We start from the raw sequence: 22,254 nt of genomic DNA on the forward strand, positions 1-22,254 counted from the left end.
TATGCGATCAATGTCTGGCTGGCGAGGTTGAAACAGAAATGCATTTCCTCCTAAAATGCGAAAAATTCAACACATCAAGAAACATATTATTCAACAAGCTAAGCCAAACAACCCCAGATTTCAAGGAATTGGATGATCTGTCAAAATTGAGATTAGTCCTAGGAGAAGGAGACAGACCATACCTTGGGGCCAAATATGTAACAACATGTCACAACCTGAGGACTGTTTAAAAGTAAGACTGTTTAAAATTAATATTGAACGTACCAAATGAAGTAGAAAGACTGTTTAAAATTAATATTGTTTAAAAGTAATATTGTATGTACCCAACAAATGTCAAATCGATTGACACCTACAGAATGTTGGAAAACTGTACCTTTTTGCTATGTAAGCTTTGGCAATATGGTTCTCTGTAAACTTTCATGCCAATAAAGCATTTGAACTGAAACTGAACAGAGAGGGACAGTGAGACAGACAGATTGAGAGAGACAGACTGAGAGAGACCGACTGAGACAGACAGTGAGAGACAGAGTGAGAGAGAGTGAGAGACAGAGAGAGTGAGACAGAGAGAGAGACAGACAGAGAGAGTGAGACAGAGAGAGAGAGACAGACAGAGAGAGAGAGAGTGAGACAGAGAGAGAGACAGACAGAGACAGACAGACAGAGAAAGACTGAGACAGACAGATTGAGAGAGACCGACTGAGAGAGACCGAGAGAGACAGAGAGCGAGAGAGACGGCGAGAAACAGAGAGGGACAGCGAGGGAGAGACAGAGAAACAGACAGTGAGAGACAGCGAGAGAGTGAGAGACAGAGAGTGAGAGACAGAGACAGTGAGACAGAGAGAGAGACAGACAGACAGAAAGAAAGACTGAGGCAGACAGATTGAGAGAGACCGACTGAGAGAGACCGATTGAGACAGACCGACTGAGACAGAGAGAGAGAAACAGAAATGCATTTCCTCCTAAAATGCGAAAAATTCAACACATCAAGAAACATATTATTCAACAAGCTAAGCCAAACAACCCCAGATTTCAAGGAATTGGATGACCTGTCAAAATTGAGATTAGTCCTAGGAGAAGGAGACAGACCATACCTTGGGGCCAAATATGTAACAACATGTCACAACCTGAGGACTGTTTAAAATTAAGACTGTTTAAAATTAATATTGAACGTACCAAATGAAGTACAAAGACTGTTTAAAATTAATATTGTTTAAAAGTAATATTGTATGTACCCAACAAATGTCATATCGATTGACACCTACAGAATGTTGGAAAACTGTACCTTTTTGCTATGTAAGCTTTGGCAATATGGTTCTCTGTAAACTTTCATGCCAATAAAGCATTTGAATTGGAATTGGAATTGGAATTGGACAGAGGCAGAGAAAGAGAGTGAGACAGAGAGGTAGCGAAAGAGAGAGAGAGAGAGAGAGAGAGAAAGAGACAGAGAATGAGGGACAGAGAAAGAGAGAGACAGATTGAGACAGGGAAGTATCCTCCGGACTCAAAGGAAAACAGTAAACAATGCATGCAGGGCGGAACTAGGCCAATATCCATTAATACTCACTATCCAAAAAAGAGCCACCAAATTTTGGAATCACCTACAAATGAGCAACCCCCAATGCTATCACTACGACGCCCTGAAATGCCAAGAGCTGCCCATAAAGAAGAATACCCTCAGTCAACTAGTCCTGGGACTCAGTGAAGTAACTACTAACAATACTAACAATAACCAGCCCCAGGACAGTGACAGGGTAACACAAAGAATTCAACCCAACACAATCGTCGCTAAGCAAAAGGAAAAATATCTGACATATTGGGCAGAAACAACAAAAACCCAAAGCAAACTCAATTGCTACTTGGCCCTAAACAGACAATACAACATAGCTGATTACCTGACCATGGTAAAGGATAACAAACTGAGAAGAACCTTGACAAGGTACAGACTTAGCGAACATAGCCTAGCGATCGAAAAAGGCAGACACAGGCAGACCAGGCTGCCAAGAGAAGACAGGATATGCTCTCACTGCAGTCAGAGAGTAGTGGAGACAGAGATGCACTTCCTCACAGCCTGTGGAAAATATCAGGGCATCAGGGAGAATTTCTACCAAAAATTCTCACAAATATGCCCTGAATTCAGAAATCTGAATGACAACCAAAAACTCCCATACCTACTGGGGGAGGAGAGAAGCTGTGTAACACTGGCGGCACACTATGTTACAGCTTGCCATGAACAGAGGGACAACCAGTAAACTAAGAAAAGAGTATATATAAATAATGCGATTGTATATTTATACACTCAGGGATATACCTGTTTATACACTGTATGAATAGAACTGCGTTTATGTGTTCAACCATAAATGTATTATGATGCTTTGGCAACATAAGATGTACCTTATCATGCCAATAAAGCGATTTGAATTTGAAAGACAAAGAGAGAGAGAGACAGAGAGAGAGGGACAGAGTAAGGGAGAGAGAAAGACAGAGAGAGAGAGACAGAGACAGAGAGACAAAGTAAGAGAGAGAGACAGACAGACAGAGAGAGACAGGCAGACAGAGAGACAGAGAGAGAGAGGTGGAGAGAGACCGAGAAACAGAGAGGGACAGAGAGAGTGAGACAGAGACAGACAGAGTGAGAGAGACAGAGTGAGACAGAAAGTGAGAGAGAGAGGCAGAGAGAGACAGAGAGAGACTGAGAGAGAGAGGGACAGAATAAGAGAGAGAGATAGAGAGAGACACAGAGAGGGACAAAGTAACAGAAACAGAGACAGAGAGAGAGAGAGACATGGAGCGACAGAGAGAGAGAGAGAGACAGAGAGAGAGAGAGAGACAGAGAGAGAGAGCGAGAGACAGAGAGAGAGTGAGAAACAGAGAGGGACAGAGAGAGTGAGACAGAGAGACAGAGACAGAAAGAGTGAGAGAGACAGAATAGACAGAGAGTGAGAGAGAGAGAGACAGGGAGCGACAGAGAGAGAGAGAGAGACAGAGAGAACGAGAGACACAGAGAGGGAGAGACAGAGAGAGAGAGAGACAGAGAGAGAGAGAGAGACAGACAGTTTGAGAGAGGCCGACTGAGACAGACCGAGAGAGACAGAGAGATAAAGAGTGAGACAGAGAGAGTGTGAGACAGAGAGACAGAGAAAGAGACAGACAAAGAGAGAGTGAGACAGAGAGAGAGAGAGTGAGACAGAGAGAGAGAGGCAGAGAAAGAGAGAGATTGAGACAGAGAGGCAGAGAAAGAGACACAGAGAGAGAGTGAGACAGAGAGAGAGAGAGAGACAGAGAATTGTTGTGTATGTACCTTTAAGGGAATAACTGGTCTCAGACTGCAGTACCGGCAGTGACCACCCCTGTATAAAAGGCCCTAGCAGGCTTCTGTAGTTTCAGTTTCCAGGTTGTCTCCATTCAGTAAAGACTTGTTATAATCAACTCCTGCAGTCCGTGCCTCAATTATACACGGACATAATACTGGCGACGAGTAAGAAACGAACTTACCTGCAACTCGGCAGCACCTCAGACGACGTTATTGAAGGTCGAAGCCAGAAGAAAGAAAAAAAAATAATCCAAAGGAACTCGAGAAACGGGCGTCGACCGTGGGCAACCGCCCTCCAAATCATCGAATTGAAAAGTTGCAAGAGAGACTGCCGAGAGCCAGGCTTGGTTCTCCAGTCTGTGTTTTCCCAGCTAATCGGGCTGGTGGCAGGTAGTGCACTGATCCTTCCTGGGCTGCGGCAGGCTAGAGCTCAATCGGGTGGCTCTGCAACGGGGCCGGGCAGCGAGTCGGGAAGCAAAGAGAGAGAGAGAAGGTGGAGCACACAGGGCGCGGCCGGTGCTTCGAAGCCGGGCAGCGTTCGGACCTAAGAAGAGGGAGGGAAGTGTCCCAGAGGGTCCGCTCCACGATGGGAACGGTTCTTCAATTAACGGAGCAAATATTGAAGCGCGATAGAAAAATTAAAATACCGCGGAGAGCGGCGTTGGCAGCAGCGATCGGGGAGGCGCGAAGACCATAGGGCGTCGCCATTACAGGATAGTAAAATAAATATAATCGCCAGCAACAGCGTTGGCAGCGGCGGGAAAGCGCGGGAGGCGCCATCTTAACTCGGCGGGGAAGAAGGAAAAGCGCGGGAGGCGCCATTTTGATCCATCGGGGACGAAGGCAAAGCGCGGGAGGCGCCATCTTAGATTTTCAATATGCCAAAGACTGGCGATATCACTGCCTTCGATAATGCAATAGAAGACTGGACCACGTATGTGGAAAGAGTCGAGATATATTGCGAGGCAAACGAAATAGCCGATTAGAAAAAGGCATCGGTATTGCTAAATTTAATGGGCGCAAGAACGTACGGCCTATTGCGAGACCTGATTACTCCAGCCAAACCGAAGGCGAAGAGTTTTAACAAAATTGTTGCTATCCTACAGGAACACCTAAATCCTACACCGCTGCTGATAGCAGAAAGATTTAAATTCCACAGGAGAAATCAGCATAAAAATGAGAGCAATGCTGATTACCTTACGGAACTACGCAAGCTATCAAAGCACTGCCAGTTTGGAGCAGGACTGGCAGATACCTTACGGGACAAATTTGTCTGTGGACTCCTGACTGAAGGAACCCAGAAGAGGTTACTCTCAGAGAAAGAGCTGACGTGAGATAAGGCTTTCAGCGTGGCAGTATCATACGAAGCAGCAGCAAGGGGAGCTGCGGAAATACAACAAAAGCCACAGGAATACGGCACCCACGAAATGACACGGGGATTTGCAAAATGTTATCGCTGCGGCAGAACAAACCATGACCAGAAGGACTGCTGGTCCAAGGACAAAATATGCAGGCAATGCGGAAAGATGGGACACATTGCACGAGTTTGCAGGTCTGGGAAGAAGACCAACGACAACAAAAAGGCTACTAAGGAACCGTACAGGAAAGTACAAAAGATGACGGACAGTAGTTCCGAAGACCAGATGAGCGATAGTGAATCCGGGAACAAGAGACTAAGCTGTCTCAAACTTCACAACGTAATCGCAAAAGAGGATCACCGAACCATTTGGGTCACCCTCACGATAGCAGGGTCCCAAGTCAAAATGGAATTGGATACAGGATCAGCTCTAACCGTCATGAATCGACGAGACTACGAGCGGCTATTCTCACACATACCCTTGAGAGAGACATCCATTGTCTTGAGGACGTATACGGGGTAAAAAGTATACACCAGAGGAAAAATAAGGGTGCCTGTCGAATACAACGGCAAGAAAATACGGAAATTGTATCTCTACATTCTGCAAGATGGTGGACCACCGTTATTGGGACGTGAATGGATCAGAAAGATAAGTTTAGACTGGCACTCCATTCAGGCACTGACGGTGGCTGGTAAAAAGGATGACGACATCACTCCTGGACGATTGTCAACAATCTTAGCTGACGCCAAAGAGGTATTTCAACAAGAACTGGGCACTCTTAAAGACGTAACCGCCTCGATAAAAATAGAGGAGAATGCAATTCCCAAGTTTTTCAAAGCAAGACCGGTACCATATGCAATTCGCCCAGCCGTCGAGGCAGAGCTGGAGAATCTGGAGAATGCAGGCGTGTTATCTAAGGTAGACTAGAGCGAGTGGGCGACACCCATCGTTCCTGTCATGAAGAAAACGTTAAACAATAAGTCTGAGGAGCCAAGGAAGGTTCGCATCTGTGGGGACTTCAAGGTGACAGTGAACCCAGTCCTTCACACAGTACAATATCCTCTTCCAAGGATAGAAGATATCTTCGCCTCACTATCTGGAGGGAAGCGTTTTACAAAAATTGACCTAGCACAAGCATATTTGCAGATGGAGGTTGAAGAATCCTCTAGGAAGTATCTCATGATAAACACTCACAAAGGTCTTTACCAGTATAATCGACTGGTATTCGGAGTAGCATCAGCTCCGGCGATATGGCAAAGAGCGATGGAACAAGTCCTGCAAGGGATTCCGGGGACTCAGTGTTACTTGGACGACATCCTAGTGACAGGTGAAGATGACAGTGAACACCTTGCCAACCTAGAGCAGGTGCTCACTAGACTACGTGAACATGGGCTACGAGCCAATCGCCCCAAGTGTGAGTTTTTTAAGAAACGGATATCGTATTGTGGCCACGTGATTGATGAAGAGGGGTTGCATAAGTCCCCTGACAAAATTGAAGCGGTAGTTAAGGCTCCAGTGCCTGAAAATGTGTCGCAACTGAGGTCATTCCTCGGATTGGTGAATTACTACCATAAGTTTTTGCCGAATTTGTCCACAATTCTGCATCCACTGAACGCCCTACTACGAACGGGGGTAGCATGGAAATGGAGCGATGAATGTAAGCGGGCCTTTCAGAAGAGTAAGGACCTAATCACTTCAAGAGAAGTATTGGCTCACTACAACCCATCACTACCGATAAGATTGGCGTGTGATGCGTCTCCCTATGGCATTGGGGCGGTACTGTCACATAAATTCCTTGATGGTTCAGAGAGGCCGATAGCTTTTGCGTCACGCTCGTTAACTTCAGCCGAGCGTAACTACGCCCAGATTGACAGAGAGGCCCTCAGCCTGGTGTGGGGGGTGAAGAAGTTCAATCACTACCTGCACGGTCAGAAATTTACTCTACTAACTGATCATCAACCTCTCGTCTCCATTTTCAACCCTCAGAAGGGCGTACCGATAATGACGGCACAACGGCTACAGAGGTGGTCCCTTTTCCTAGGGGCACACCAATATGACATCGAGTACAAAGGAACTAAACAGCATGGGAATGCTGATGGATTGTCGCGCCTACCGTTGCCGACGGTGGAAGAAGAACTGGCAGTGGATCCAGTGGAGTTATTCCACTCGACTATAGTCGAATGTCTCCCTGTGACGAATGCAAACATAGAAAAGGAAACACGAAATGACCCGACACTCTCCTGGGTCTATGATTTAACGGTGAAGGGATGGCCAGCACATGGCGAACCACTGCTGCCAGCATTCTCGCCGAGAAGAGAACAGCTGTCAGTGTGCAGAGGAACCTTGATGTGTGGATCCAGAGTAGTAATTCCACCCAAATTGAAGGATAGAGTGCTCAATGAGCTTCATGAGGGTCATCTGGGAGGGGTAAAAATGAAGAACTTAGCCAGAGCGTTTGTGTGGTGGCCGGGAATCGATAGAGAAATCGAAGAGATGACCAAGAGCTGTACAGGATGCCAGAAGGTCCAAAACGCCCCACCACAAGCCCCTCTAAATCCAAGGGAGTGGCCCTCACCTCCATGGCAAAGGGTGCACATTGATTTTGCTGGTCCCTTTATGGACTTGATGTTTTTAATTGCGGTGGATGCACATTCAAAGTGGCCAAAGGTAATAAAAATGTCCTCAACCACCACAGAAAAAACTATCACAGTCTTACAAACCATATTCGCCAGGAATGGGCTGCCTGAACAGATTTGCTCTGACAATGGACCACAGTTTGTGTCTGAAGAGTTCCGGACGTTCTTAAAGAACAATGGTGTTAAGCATTACACATCCGCCCCATATCATCCAGCCACTAATGGATTGGCCGAGAGGTTTGTTCAAACATTCAAGAAGGCTATCAAGGCAATGTGTAATGAAGATATACCCCTACAACACAAGGTGGATAACTTCTTGTTTGCCAACTGGAATGCGACACATGCGGTTACCAACCAAACTCCAGCCATGATGTTCTTCAATCGAAGACTACGATGCCGCTTGGATTTGGTTAAGCCAAACGTCAGAAGAGATGTGGAGAACAGGCAGTTTCAGAATATGAATGAAAGGCCGACCAGGAGTTTTAAGATAGGTCAACCAGTTTTGGCCCGGGACTACCGCACAGAGAAATGGCAGCCAGGAACGATCTGTACACGGCAAGGACCTCTAATGTATACCGTGGACGTTGGAGAGAGCATTGTAAGACGCCATGCTGACCAGATTCTAGAGTCACTGGAAAACGTCAACTCCACACCACGATCTGATACACCTGGCGATGAAACCGAAGTACCAATTGCATCTACCGCAGAATCGGTGATATTGGAAGCAGACGAACCAAACAACGACATTGATCCCGACTCAACCTTGCCAGAAGAACCTGATATCCCAAAGAGGCGTTATCCAGACAGAATCAGGAAGCCTCCTCAAAGACTGAACTTATAATTGCTTAACTTCAACCAATGTATCTAGCAACCGTAATTGTAATTGTAATTAGTTATTATTTAGTTGTTAAATGAATGTTATGTACTGTTTATCTAAAAGGGGAGGAATTGTTGTGTATGTACCTTTAAGGGAATAACTGGTCTCAGACTGCAGTACCGGCAGTGACCACCCCTGTATAAAAGGCCCTAGCAGGCTTCTGTAGTTTCAGTTTCCAGGTTGTCTCCATTCAGTAAAGACTTGTTATAATCAACTCCTGCAGTCCGTGTCTCAATTATACACGGACATAATAAGAATGATGGACCGAGAAAGAGACAAAGATTGAGACAGGGAAAGACAAAGAGAGACAGAGAGAGACAGAGAGAGAGAGAGTGAGAGACAGAGAAAGAGAGTGAGAGACAGAAAGAGAGACCGAGAGACAACCCAAGAGAGAGACAGACCGAGAACCAGGCAGAGAGACAGGTGGAAAGAGACAGAGAGAGGGAGAGTAACAGATTTGGATACAGGGAGAGACAGAGATAAGAGAGAGTGGGCCTATGGAGAAAAAGAGGGGGGACCTACAGAGAGAGTGAAAGAGAAACATAGAAGATAGGAGCAGGAGTAGGCCATTCGGCCCCTCGAGCCTGCTCCGCCATTTAATGAGATCATGGCTGATCATCCAAATTCAGTACCCTGTCCCTGCTTTCTCCCCATATCCCTTGATCTCTTTAGCCTTAAGAAATATATCCAACTCCTTCTTGACTATATTTAATGAATTAGCCTCTACTGCCTTCTTTGGTAGAGAATTCCACAGGTTCACCACTCTCTGGGTGAAGAAATTCCTCCTCATCTCTGTCCTAAATGGCTTACCCCTTATCCTTAGACTGTGACCCCTGGTTCTGGACTCCCCGACCAAGGCACAAGTCAGGAGTGTGATGGAATACTCTCCACTTGCCTGGATGAGTGCAGCTCCAACAACACTCAAGAAGCTCGACACCATTCAGGATAAAGCAGCCCGCTTGATTGGCATTCCATCCACCACCTTCAACATTCACTCCCTCCACCACCGGCGCACTGTGGCTGCAGTGTGTACCATCTACAAGATGCACTGCAGCAACTCGCCAAAGCCCCTTCAACAGCACCTCCCAAACTCGCGACCTCTACCACTTAGAAGGACAAGGGCAGCAGACGCATGGGAACATCACCACCTACAAGTTCCCCTCCAAGCCACACACCATCCTGACGTGAACCTGTATCGCCGTTCCTTCACTGTCGCTGGGCCAAAATCCTGGAACTCCCTTCCTAACAGCATTGTGGGTGTACCTACACCATATGGACTGCAGCGGTTCAAGAAGGCGGCTCACCACCATCTTCTCAAGGACAATTAGGGATGGGCACTAAATGCAGGCCTAGCCAGCGACGCCCACATCCCATCAATGAATAAAAAAAATTTAAAATCCCCAACAGAGATAGAGAGACAAAGAGAGGGAGACACACACACACAAACCGGGAGAGTTGGAGACAGAGAAAAAGACAGAGAGAGAGGGACAGAGTAAGAGAGAGAGAGAGAGACAGAGAGAGAGGGATAGAGTAAGGGAGAGACAGAAGACAGGAATAGAGTAAGAGAGAGAGACAGAGACAGCAAGAGAGAGAGACAGAGAGAGGGAGACAGAGTAAGAGAGAGAGAGAGAGACAGACAGAGAGAGAGAGAGAGAGAGAGAGACAAAGAGAGAGGGACAAAGTAAGAGAGAGAGACAGAGAGGGACAGAGCGAGAGAGAGACATAGCGAGTGAGAGAGACAGAGATAGAGTGAGACAGAGAGTGAGAGAGAGAGACACACCATTAGGAACAAAACACAAAACTATACCCACAAAATACTCGAAGAAATTGAAAACTCCACCAATCCAAAACAATTCTGGGAAATGTGGAATAACCTGAGTACAACACAATTGCAAGCATTACCAATCCAAGATGGCGACATCTGGAGAACACATTTTGAAAACCTCTACAAAGACATCCCAATAAACAAAACAAACCCAAGTCAACATCAGGTCACAGAAAAACTCCACACATTAGAAGCAACAATTAAAGACAACCAAAACCCTCTAGACTCCCCAATCACATGGAAAGAACTGGCCACAAAAACAAAATCTCTCCACCTAAAGAAAGCCTGTGGCCCAGACAACATCAAAAATGAAATGCTAAAGTTCAGCAATATGGAGATGCAGGGTGCGATACTCAAACTATTCAACATCATATTACGCTCAGGCTGTTTTCCCGATATCTGGTGCCAAGGACTAATCTCCCCCATATATAAAAGTGGAAACAAATCAGACCCAAATAACTACCGCGGCATCTGTGTCAACAGTTGTCTAGGGAAGTTATTCTGCAGTATTCTAAATAGTAGATTACTTGATTTTCTTAACAAACATAATATCCTCAGAAAAAACCAAATAGGCTTTCTTCCAAAACACCGCACCGCCGACCATATCTATACCCTTCACACCCTCATTGAAAAACATAAACACCAAACAAAAAATGGGAAAATATTCGCCTGTTTCATCGACTTCAAGAAAGCCTTTGACTCTATATGGCACGAAGGGCTCTATTATAAACTTCTTCAGTGTGGAATAGGGGGCAAAGTCTATGACCTTATTAAATCAATGTATCTGAAAAACAAATGCGGGGTCAAAATTGGAGACAAACGCACCGATTTCTTCACCCAGAGAAGAGGCGTCCGGCAGGGCTGCAATTTGAGCTCGACCCTGTTCAACATATACATAAATGAATTAGCAGACATGCTGGAGCAAAGCGAGTCACCAGGTCTCCGTCTCCTGGATGGAGAAGTGAAGTCCCTGTTCTATGCGGACGACCTGGTTCTGCTGTCTCCCACAGAACAGGGATTACAGCAACAACTAGACCTACTCGACAAATACTGCCAAAATTGGGCTCTAACAGTAAATCTAAAGAAAACCAACATCATGATTTTTCAGAAAAGACCCAGATGTCAGGAAAACAAATACCAGTTTACCCTCAGTGATACCACTATAGGACACACTATGAGCTACACCTACCTTGGTCTAACTATTACAGCATCAGGGAGCTTCAGCATAGCAGTGAATGCACTAAAAGAAAAAGCCCGAAGAGCCCTATATGCAATAAAAAGAAAATTCTACAACATCCAAATCCCAATCAAAATCTGGCTCAAAATTTTTGACAGCATAATCCTGCCCATTGCACTGTACGGTAGTGAAGTATGGGGCCCGCTAAATCACCAAAGCTACACTAAATGGGAAAAACACACAATAGAAGCCCTACATGCAGAATTCTGCCGAAGCATCCTTCGCACCCAAAGAAAAACGCCAACAAATGCATGCAGAGCCGAACTAGGCAGATACCCACTGATAATAAACATCCAAAAACGAGCACTAAACTTCCTAAATCACCTCAAATCTAGCTCCCCAGACACCCTTCATTTCAAAGCCTTTCAGACCCAAGAGCTAAACCCAGAAAAGAGTCCCCTGAGTCAGCTGCTACTGAAACTAAGTACTCAGCCGGACCCTGACCAGCCCCAGACCAACACAGCCGTCCAAACACCAATCCGAGTGAACCAAATCATTAAAAAATGCAAAGAAACCTACCTGGAACATTGGAACAAAATAACCGAAAGCCAAAGCAGATTAGAATGTTACCGGGCCCTAAAAAGAGAATATAAACTGGCAGACTACCTCACGACCATCAGAGACACAAAACAGAGACAGACCCTCACCAGGTACAGACTAAGCGACCACCAACTGGAAATTGAAAAAGGCAGATACAAAAAATCCTGGCAGCCTAGAGAGAATAGAATATGCGATCAATGTCTGGCTGGCGAGGTTGAAACAGAAATGCATTTCCTCCTAAAATGCGAAAAATTCAACACATCAAGAAACATATTATTCAACAAGCTAAGCCAAACAACCCCAGATTTCAAGGAATTGGATGATCTGTCAAAATTGAGATTAGTCCTAGGAGAAGGAGACAGACCATACCTTGGGGCCAAATATGTAACAACATGTCACAACCTGAGGACTGTTTAAAAGTAAGACTGTTTAAAATTAATATTGAACGTACCAAATGAAGTAGAAAGACTGTTTAAAATTAATATTGTTTAAAAGTAATATTGTATGTACCCAACAAATGTCAAATCGATTGACACCTACAGAATGTTGGAAAACTGTACCTTTTTGATATGTAAGCTTTGGCAATATGGTTCTCTGTAAACTTTCATGCCAATAAAGCATTTGAACTGAACTGAACTGAACTGAGTGACAGAGAGAGAGACAGAGAGAGAGACTGACTGAGACAGACAGAGATAAAGAGTGAGACAGAGAAAGAGACAGAGAGAGAGTGAGACAAAGAGACACAGAGAGAGTGAGACAGAGAGGTAGAGAAAGAGACAGACAGAGAGTGAGACAGAGAGAGTGAGAGAGTGAGACAGAAAGAGAGAGAAAGAGAGAGAGAGAGAGTGAGAGAGAGACAGACAGAGAGAGACAGAGAGACAGAGAGAGAGAGAGATAGAGAGGGGAAGGGAGAAAAGCCTCAGTAGAATGAGAGATGTAATTTCCAGAGAGAGGGGAGGGATGAGGGGGACGTGTTGTGGATTGAAGTAATGACTGGATTCAGTTACAGGCAGCAGGTTAAGCAGAAACGTGAGCCAAACCTTACACTGAGAAAAGGGAAGTGCGCGGAGGTCGAACACACTGGTAATGGGAGGCCTCAACCTAACAGGGATAATCCTGGGAGGAGCCGAATGCGAAGAAAGCCTGTTCCTGGACTCCACCTAGTGATTGAGAGTGAGGTGACATTACAACATCTTGTATTTAAACAGCGCCTTTAAGGTAGTAACACATCCCGAAGCGCTTCACAGGAGCGATTACCAAACAGAATGTAACACCGAAGCACGTAAGGAGATATTAGGACAGGTAAAGCTTGGTCAAAGAGGTAAGTTTTAAGGAGCGTCTTAAAGGAGGAGAGAGAGAGGTAGAGAGGTGGAGAGGTTTAGGGAGGGAATTCCAGAGCTTAGGGCCCTGGCAGCTGAAGGCACGGCCACCAATGGTAGAGCGATTATAATTGGGGATTTTAAAATTAGACTTGGGGCAGGTGTGAGAGAGAGAGAGAAAGAAAGAGAAAGAGAGAGAGAGAGAAAGAGAGAGAACCTTAGAATTAGGGGCCACTGTGATTTACAGTCTGACAGGGTGGCAATTTTGTTATTTTCGTATCTTCGCTCTCTTCCCTTGGTGTGGGACTGAGCCCCACACACACACAGAGCAGGAAAGGCCCAGGCTCCATCTCCGACCTGTGCTGAGTTAGCTGATATCACACCCGGTGTGGGACCAAATCCCACATTGAGCTTCACAGCCAATGATGCACTTTGTGAAGTGTAGTCACTGTCGTAATGTGGGAAATGCAGCAACCAATTGGCACACAGCAAGATCCCAGGAACAGCAACGTGATAATGAACAGATAATCTACTTTTTTAGTGATATTGGTTGAGGGATGAATATTGGCCCCAGGACACAAGAACTCACTCATGCGCTTCTTCCAATAGTGGCCATGGGATCTTTTACATACCCCCTGAGAGGGCAAATGAGGCTCTCTGGTTTCAAATTAGTGCAGCACTCCCTCAGTACTGCCCCTCCCACAGTACAGCGCTCCCTCAGTGCTGCCCCTCCGACAGTGCAGCACTCCCTCAGTACTGTCCCTCTGACAGTGCAGCACTCCTTCAGTACTGCCCCTCCGACAGAGCGGCGCTCCCTCAGTACTGCCCCTCCGACAGAGCGGCGCTCCCTCAGTACTGCCCCTCCAACAGTGCGGCGCTCCCTCAGTACTGCCCCTCCGACAGTGCGGCGCTCCCTCAGTACTGCCCCCCCAACAGTGCGGCGCTCTCTCAGTACTGCCCCTCCGACAGTGCAGCACTCCTTCAGTACTGCCCCTCCCACAGTAAAGCGCTCCCTCAGTACTGCCCCTCCGACAGTGCAGCACTCCCTCAGTACTGTCCCTCTGACAGTGCGGCGCTCTCTCAGTACTGCCCCTCCGACAGTGCAGCGCTCCCTCAGTACTGCCCCTCCGACAGTGCGGCGCTCCCTCAGTACTGCCCCTCCGACAGTGCGGCGCTCCCTCAGTACTGCCCCTCCGACAGTGCAGCACTCCCTCAGTACTGCCCCTCCGACAGTGTAGCGCTCCGTCAGTACTGCCCCTCCGACAGTGCAGTGCTCCTTCAGTACTGCCCATCCGACAGTGCAGCACTCCCTCAGTACTGTCCCTCTGACAGTGCGGCGCTCCCTCAGTACTGCCCCTCCGACAGTGCAGCGCTCCCTCAGTACTGCCCCTCCAACAGTGCGGCGCTCCCTCAGTACTGTCCCTCCGACACTGAAGCACTCACTCAGTATTGCCCCTCCAACAGTGCAACGCTCTCTCAGTACTGCCCCTCCGACAGTGCAGCGCTCCCTCAGTACTGCCCCTCCGACAGTGCAGTTCTCCATCAGTACTGCCCCTCCGGCAGTGCAGCACTCCATCAGTACTGCCCCTCCGACAGTGCAGCACTCCCTCACTACTGCTCCTCCGACATTGCAGCGCTCCCTCAGTACTGCCCCTCCGACAGTACAGCGCTACATCAATTCTGCCACTCCGACAATGCAGCACTCCCTCAGTACTGCCCCTCCGACATTGCAGCACTCCCTCAGTACTGACCCTCCGACAGTGCAGCGCTCCCTCAGTACTGGCCATTCGACAGTGCAGCGCTCCATCAGTACTGATCCTCCGACACTGAAGCACCCACTCAGTACTGACCCTCCGACAGTGCAGCGCTCCCTCAGTACTGTCCCTCCGACACTGAAGCACTCCCTTAGTACTGCTCCTCCGACAGTGCAACGCTCTTTCAGTACTGCCCCTCCGACAGTGCAGCGCTCCCTCAGTACTGCCCCTCCGACAGTGCAGTGCTCCCTCAGTACTGGCCCTCCAACAGTGCAGCGCTCCATCAGTACTGCCCCTCTGACAGTGCAGCGCTCCCTCAGTACTGTCCCTCCGACACTGAAGCACTCACTCAGTACTGCCCCTCCGACAGTGCAACGCTCTCTCAGTACTGCCCCTCCGACAGTGCAGCATTCCCTCAGTACTGCCCCTCCAACAGTGCAGTGCTCTCTCAGTACTGCGCCTCCGACAGTGCAGCGCTCCCTCAGTACTGCCCCTCCAACAGTGCAGCGCTCCCTCAGTACTGCCCCTCCGACAGTGCAGCGCTCCCTCAGAACTATCCCTCTGACACTGAAGCACGCACTCAGTACTGCCCCTCCGACAGTGCAACGCTCCCTCAGTACTGTCCCTCCGGCAGTGGAGCGCTCCCTCAGTACTGCCCCTCCGACAGTGCAGCGTTCCCTCAGTACTGCCCCTCTGACAGTGCAGCGCTCCATCAGTACTGCCCCTCTTACAGTGCAGCGCTCCCTCAGTACTGTCCCTCCGACACTGAAGCACTCATTCAGTATTGCCCCTCCAATAGTGCAACGCTCTCTCAGTACTGCCCCTCCGACAGTGCAGCGCTCCCTCAGTACTGCCCCTCCGACAGTGCAGTTCTCCCTCAGTACTGCCCCTCCGACAGTGCAGCACTCCATCAGTACTGCCCCTCCGACTGTGCAGCACTCCCTCACTACTGCTCCTCCGACAGTGCAGCGCTCCCTCAGTACTGCCCCTCCGACAGTGCAGCGCTCCCTCAGTACTGCCCCTCTGACAGTGCAGCGCTCCATCAGTACTGCCCCTCCGACAATGCAGCGCTCCCTCAGTACTGCCCCTCCGACACTGAAGCACCCACTCAGTACTGCCCCTCCGACAGTGCAGTGCTCCCTCAGCACTGCCCCTCCGACACTGAAGCACCCACTCAGTACTGCCCCTCTGACAGTGCAGCGCTCCCTCAGTACTGCCCCTCCGACAGTGCAGCGCTCCCTCAGTACTGCCCCTCCGACACTGAAGCACCCACTCAGTACTGCCCCTCTGACAGTGCAGCTCTGCCTCAGTACTGCCCCTCCGACAGTGCAGTGCTCCCTCAGTACTGCCCCTCCGACAGTGCAGTGCTCCCTCAGTTCTGCCCCTCCGACAGCGAAGCACTTCCTCAGTACTGACAACCAGGGAGTGTTGGCCTGAGGTTATGGGGCTCGAGCCTCTGGAGTCTGTGGGGGTGGCTCGAACCCAGGCCCTTCTGACTCAAAGGCGAGGGAGTGAGACCGACTGAGCCATGGCTTAAAGGAGGAGAGAGAGGCGGAGAGGTTTAGGGAGGATATTCCAGAGGTGAGGGTCTTGGTGGCTGAAGGCACAGCTGCCAATGGTGCAGCAATTTGGGAATTGGAGGAGTGCAGAGATCTCAGAGGGGATGTGGGGCTGGAGGAGGTTACAGAAATAGGGAGGTGGGTGGCCAAGCCATGGAGGCTGCCCCTGGTGTTGGCCGGATTTATCTCCCTGTTCTGCTCTAGGTGTCCAGGTGTCTAGGTATCTCCCAACCTCCCACTGTTCCCCTTCACCCCCGACATGACTTGTGCAGTCCAGGTCAGATGTACAGCTGCATTCTGCCCAATTATATGAGGAGAAAGGTGACGGCCCCAGCAGACAGCTGCCTGGCCCGGAATTCGAGGGCTGTAGGGACTGCGGGAACGGTTTCAGTCCTCAGTCCAGAGTCAGCGGGAACCTCGACCCTCTCTGTTCCAAATCAGTGTGTGTCGCCGGGAATCTGAGCAGGTCACAACGGCCCATGTACGACTCTTCAGAGGAGGAGAGAGAGAGAGAGAAAAACAGAGAGAGATAGAGAGAGACAGAGAGACAGAGAGAGAGTGAGAGACAGAGAGAGAGTGAGAGACAGAGAGAGAGAGAGAGACAGAGAGAGAGACAGAGAGAGGGAGAGAGAGAGACAGAGAGAGAGAGATAGTGAGAGAGACAAAGAGAGAGAGACAGAGAGAGAGAGACACAGAGGAAGAGACATAGACTTGGTATCTGTTATTCTGTAGGAATTGACGAATTCCTAACCAATAACTGAGGTCGACTCAGGAGATCAATCAAACAGGTCTTTAATGTAAGACTAAATGAGTTCAAACAGTTTGTTGATATCGATACAGGAGAACCACGAAAACAGGTCTTAACAAGATGGAGATTCCACGAGGACTGCCCGGACAGTCACGTAGTTTTGCGACGTGACGTCATCGCGTTTGCCCGCATTTTCCCATGCTCTTAAAGGGGCCACGCCCCGTATATACAAACACTATATACAAAACACAGTAATGGCTAACACAATGGTACAGGCTTAGGCTCCGCCACAATTCTATACATAAACCACCCAAACCCCTCAATTAGATTCCTGCCTGTAACTCACTCTCGGGTATCTGTTATTCTATATATAAACCCCCCCTGTGAGGGTGCCGGTCAGTTCCTTCAGTAACCCCTAGATGGCACCTTCACTGGTTGATTTCCCTTTGTTAATTGACTAGTTTCTCCTGTGTTTATTATTTAACTGCCTTTTATCTGGTTTATTGGTTTCACCTGTTTTTGCTTGTATTTAAGTTCTGTGGTTTCTTCCCTCTGTGCTCAGTCCTGACAAGGGAGTTTGTCTTGACTAGGTGCTCTGTCTTGACTAGGTGCTCAGTTTTGACAAGCCGGTTGCCAGTGGTAGCTTGTCTTGAGCTCAGTCTGGACAAGCCGGTTGCCCTGTGGTAGCTTGCCTTGACAAGCCGGTTGCCTGGGGTAGCTTGTCTTGGGCTAAGTCTGGACAAGCCATTTGCCTTAGTGGTTACTTGTCTTGAGCTCCTATGTCTGTAACTTTATCTGTGTTATGTTTTTGCTTGTATTTAAGTTCTGTGGTTCTTCCCTTTGTTCTCGGTCTTGACAAGGTGCTGACAAGTTGCTCAGTCTTGACAAGGTGCTCAGTTTGGACAAGCCAGTTGCCCTGTGGTAGCTTGTCTTGAGCTCAGTCTTGACATGCCGGTTGCCTCATGGTAGTTTGTCTTGAGTTCCTATCTTGACAAGCCGGTTGCCCTGTGGTAGCTTGTCTTGAGCTCAGTCTTGACAAGCCGGTTGCCTCATGGTAGCTTGTCTTGAGTTCCTATCTTGACTAGCCGTTTGCCTATGTGGTAGCTTGTCTTGAGCTCCTATGTTTTGTAATTGTTTACCAGTGTGATTCTAGTAAAGTATTGTTATTTAAGACTGCATACCTGCTTCTCGCCTCGTCTGTCTGCACTTGGGTCCAGAACCAGCCTTGCCCGGACAGCACGGCCCCGTGTCTACACGGCACCGTGACAGCTACCCTGACACCCCTGAACCCCTCGATTAGATTCCAGCCTGTAACTCACTCCCGGGTACCTGTTATTCTATCTATAAACCCCCCAAACCCCTCGATTAGATTCCAGCCTGTAACTCACTCCTGTGTATCTATTATTCTATATAAAAACCACCCAAACCCCTCGATTAGATTCCAGCCTGTAACTCGCTCCCAGTTACCTGTTATTTTATATATAAACCCCCCCTGAACCCCACGATTAGATTCCAGCCTGTAACTCACTCCCGGGTATCTGTTATTCCATACATAAACCTCCCGAAACCTCTCGATTAGATTCCAGCCTGTAACTCACTCCTGGGTATCTGTTATTCTATATATAAACCCCGCAAACCCCTTGATTAGATTCTAGCCTGTAACTCACTCCTGGGTATCTGTTATTCTGTATATAAACCACCCGAACCCCTCGATTAGATTCCAGCCTGTAACTCACTCCCGGGTATCTGTTATTCTATATATAAACCACCCGAACCCCTCGATTAGATTCCAGCCTGCAACTCACTCCCGGGTATCTGTTATTCTATATATAAACCACCCGAACCCCTCGATTAGATTCCAGCCTGTAACTCACTCCCGGGTATCTGTTATTCTATATATAAACCACCAAATCCCTCGATTAGATTCCAGCCAGTAACTCACTCCCGGGTATCTGTTATTCTATATATAAACCCCGGAACCCCTCGATTAGATTCCAGCCTGTAACTCACTCCCAGTTACCTGTTATTTTATATATAAACCCCCCCTGAACCCCACGATTAGATTCCAGCCTGTAACTCACTCCCGGGTATCTGTTATTCCATACATAAACCTCCCGAAACCCCTCGATTAGATTCCAGCCTGTAACTCACTCCTGGGTATCTGTTATTCTATATATAAACCCCGCAAACCCCTTGATTAGATTCTAGCCTGTAACTCACTCCTGGGTATCCGTTATTCTGTATATAAACCACGCGAACCCCTCGATTAGATTCCAGCCTGTAACTCACTCCCGGGGGTATCTGTTATTCTATATATAAACCACCAAATCCCTCGATTAGATTCCAGCCGGTAACTCACTCCTGGGTATCTGTTATTCTATATATAAACCCCCGAACCCCTCGATTAGATTCCAGCCTGTAACTCACTCCCGGGTATCTGTTCTTCTATACATAAACCCCCCGAACCCCTCGATTAGATTCCAGCCTGTAACTCACTCCCGGGTATCTGTTATTCTATATATAAACCCCCCGAACCCCTCGATTAGATTCCAGCCTGTAACTCACTCCCGGGTATCTGTTATTCTATATATAAACCCCCCGAACCCCTCGATTAGATTCCAGCCTGTAACTCACTCCCGGGTATCTGTTATTCTATATATAAACCCCCGAACCCCTCGATTAGATTGCAGCCTGAAAGGGGAAAGCAGGAACCGGGTACTGAAATTGGATGATCAGCCATGATCGCATTGAATGGCGGAGCAGGCTCGAGGGGCCGAATGGCCTACTCCTGCTCCTATCTTCTATGTTTCTGTGTTTCTATGTAACTCACTCCCGGGTATCCGTTATAACAACAGAAAATGCTGGAAATACTCAGCAGGCCAGGCAGCATCCGTGGAGAGAGAAACAGAGTTAACGTTTCAAGTCTGGGACCCTTCATCAGAACTGGAAAAAGCTGGAAATGTAACAGATATTAAGCAGGTGCAGAGACAGGGGGGGGGGGTTTAGGAGGGGAGGAAGGAATTGATAGAACCTGCTGTGAAAATGTTGCAAATGGGAATGGCAAAATCATACAGCATGAGAAATGGGGGCAGGGATTATTGCAACACCTTTAATTTGGGGAAGTGAGTGGAATCAAAGGAGAAGTTTTTCAATGTGAGAACAAGTTCAGCCAGGCGGAGGAGGGTGGTGGTGGATGGGGATTGGTTGAGCCTCTGTTCAAGGAAGAAGTGGAGCGCCCTCAGGCCATCCTAGTGGGGGATGGAGGTGTAGAAGGATTGGACGTCCATAGTGAAAAGGTCTGGGACCCTTCATCAGAACTGGAAAAAGCTGGAGATGTAACAAATGTTAAGCAGGTGCAGAGACAGGAGGGAGGAAGGAGTAGAAAGAACATCCTGTACTTTTGTAAGAGGCAGGAAAGATAAAATGTTGCAAATGGGAATTGCAAAAATCATACAACATGAAAAATGGGGGCAGGGATTATTGTCTGAAATTGTTGAACTCTATGTTGAGTCCGGCAGGCTGTAAAGGGCCCAATCGAAAGGTGAGGTGCTGTTCCTCGAGCTTACGTTGAGCTTCATTGGAACAATGTAATAGGCCGAGGACAGAGAGATCAGAGTGGGAGTGAAGCGGTGAATTAAAGTGACAGGCGACCGGAAGCTCAGGGTCACCCTTACGGACTGAACGGAGGTGTTCCGCAAAGCGGTCGCCCAATCTGCGTTTGGTCTCCCCAATGTAGAGGAGACCGCGTCGTGAGCAGCGAATACAGTATATTAAATTGCAAGAAGTGCAAGTAAATCGCTGTTTCACCTGGAAGTGGTGTTTGTGGCCCTGGACAGTGGGAAGAGAGGAGGTAAAAGGGCATGTGTTGCATCTCCTGCGCTTGCACGGGAAGGTGCCAGGTGAAGGAGAAGGGCTGTTAGGGGTGATTGAGGAGTGGACCAGGGTGTCGCGGAGGGAGCGGTCCCTTCGGAATGCTGAAAGGGGAGGTGAGGGGAAGATGTGTTTGGTGGTGGGATCACGTTGGAGATGGCGGAAATGGTGGAGGATGATCCGTTGAATGTGGAGGCTGGTGGGGTGAAAGGTGAGGACAAGGGGAACCCTATCGTGGTTCTGGGAGGGAGGGGAAGGGATGAGGGCAGAAGTGCAGGAAATGGAACGGACACGGTCGAGGGCTGTGTCAACCACAGTAGAGGGGAATCCTCGGTTGAGGAAAAAGGAAGACATGTCGGAAGCACTGGTATGGAAGGTGGCATCGTCAGAACAGACGCGGCAGAGACGGAGAAACTGGGAGAATGGAATAGAGCCCTTACAGGAAGCGGGGTGGGAGGAAGTGTAGTCCAGGTAGCTGTGGGAGTCAGTGGGCTTGTAGTGGATGTTTGTCAAAAGCCGATTGCCAGAAATGGAGACGCAGAAGTCATGGAAGGGAAGGGAAGTGTTGGAGATGGATCATGTGAAGGTGAGGGAAGGGTGGAAATTGGAAGTAAAGTGAATGAACTTATCTAGTTCAGGGCGAGAGCAGGAAACGGCACCAATACAATCATTGATGTACAGTACCAGAAAAAGAGGTGAGGGAGGGGACCTGAGTAGGACTGGAACAAAGAATGTTCCACATATCCCATGAACAGGCAGGCATAGCTAGGGCCCATGTGGGTTCCCATAGCAACACCTTTAATTTGGAGGAAGTGAGTGAGTCAGAGGAGAAGTTGTTCAATGTGAGAACAAATTCAGCCAGGCGGAGGAGGGTGGTGGTGGATGGGGACTGGTTGGGCCTGTGTTCAAGGAAGAAGCGGAGTGCCCTCAGGCCGTCCTGGTGGGGGATGGAGGTGTAGAGGGATTGTACGTCCATGGTGAAAAGGAGACGGTTGGCGCCAGGAAACTGGAAACTTAAAGTGACGGAGGGCATCGGAAGAGTCGCGAATGTAGGTGGGAAGAGACTGGACAAGGGGAGAAAAAATAGAGTTGAGATAGGAAGAGATAAGTTCCATGGGGCAAGAACAGGCTGAAACGATGGGTCTACCAGGGCAGTCCTGTTTGTGGTATCCGTTATTCTATCTATAAACCGGAACCCCTCGATTAGATTCCAGCCTGTAA

This window comes from Somniosus microcephalus, unplaced genomic scaffold (assembly GCF_052327205.1).
Source record: "Somniosus microcephalus isolate GS21.2 unplaced genomic scaffold, FLI_Smic_1.0 unresolved_chr1, whole genome shotgun sequence".
Classification (NCBI taxonomy): Eukaryota; Metazoa; Chordata; class Chondrichthyes; order Squaliformes; family Somniosidae; genus Somniosus; species Somniosus microcephalus.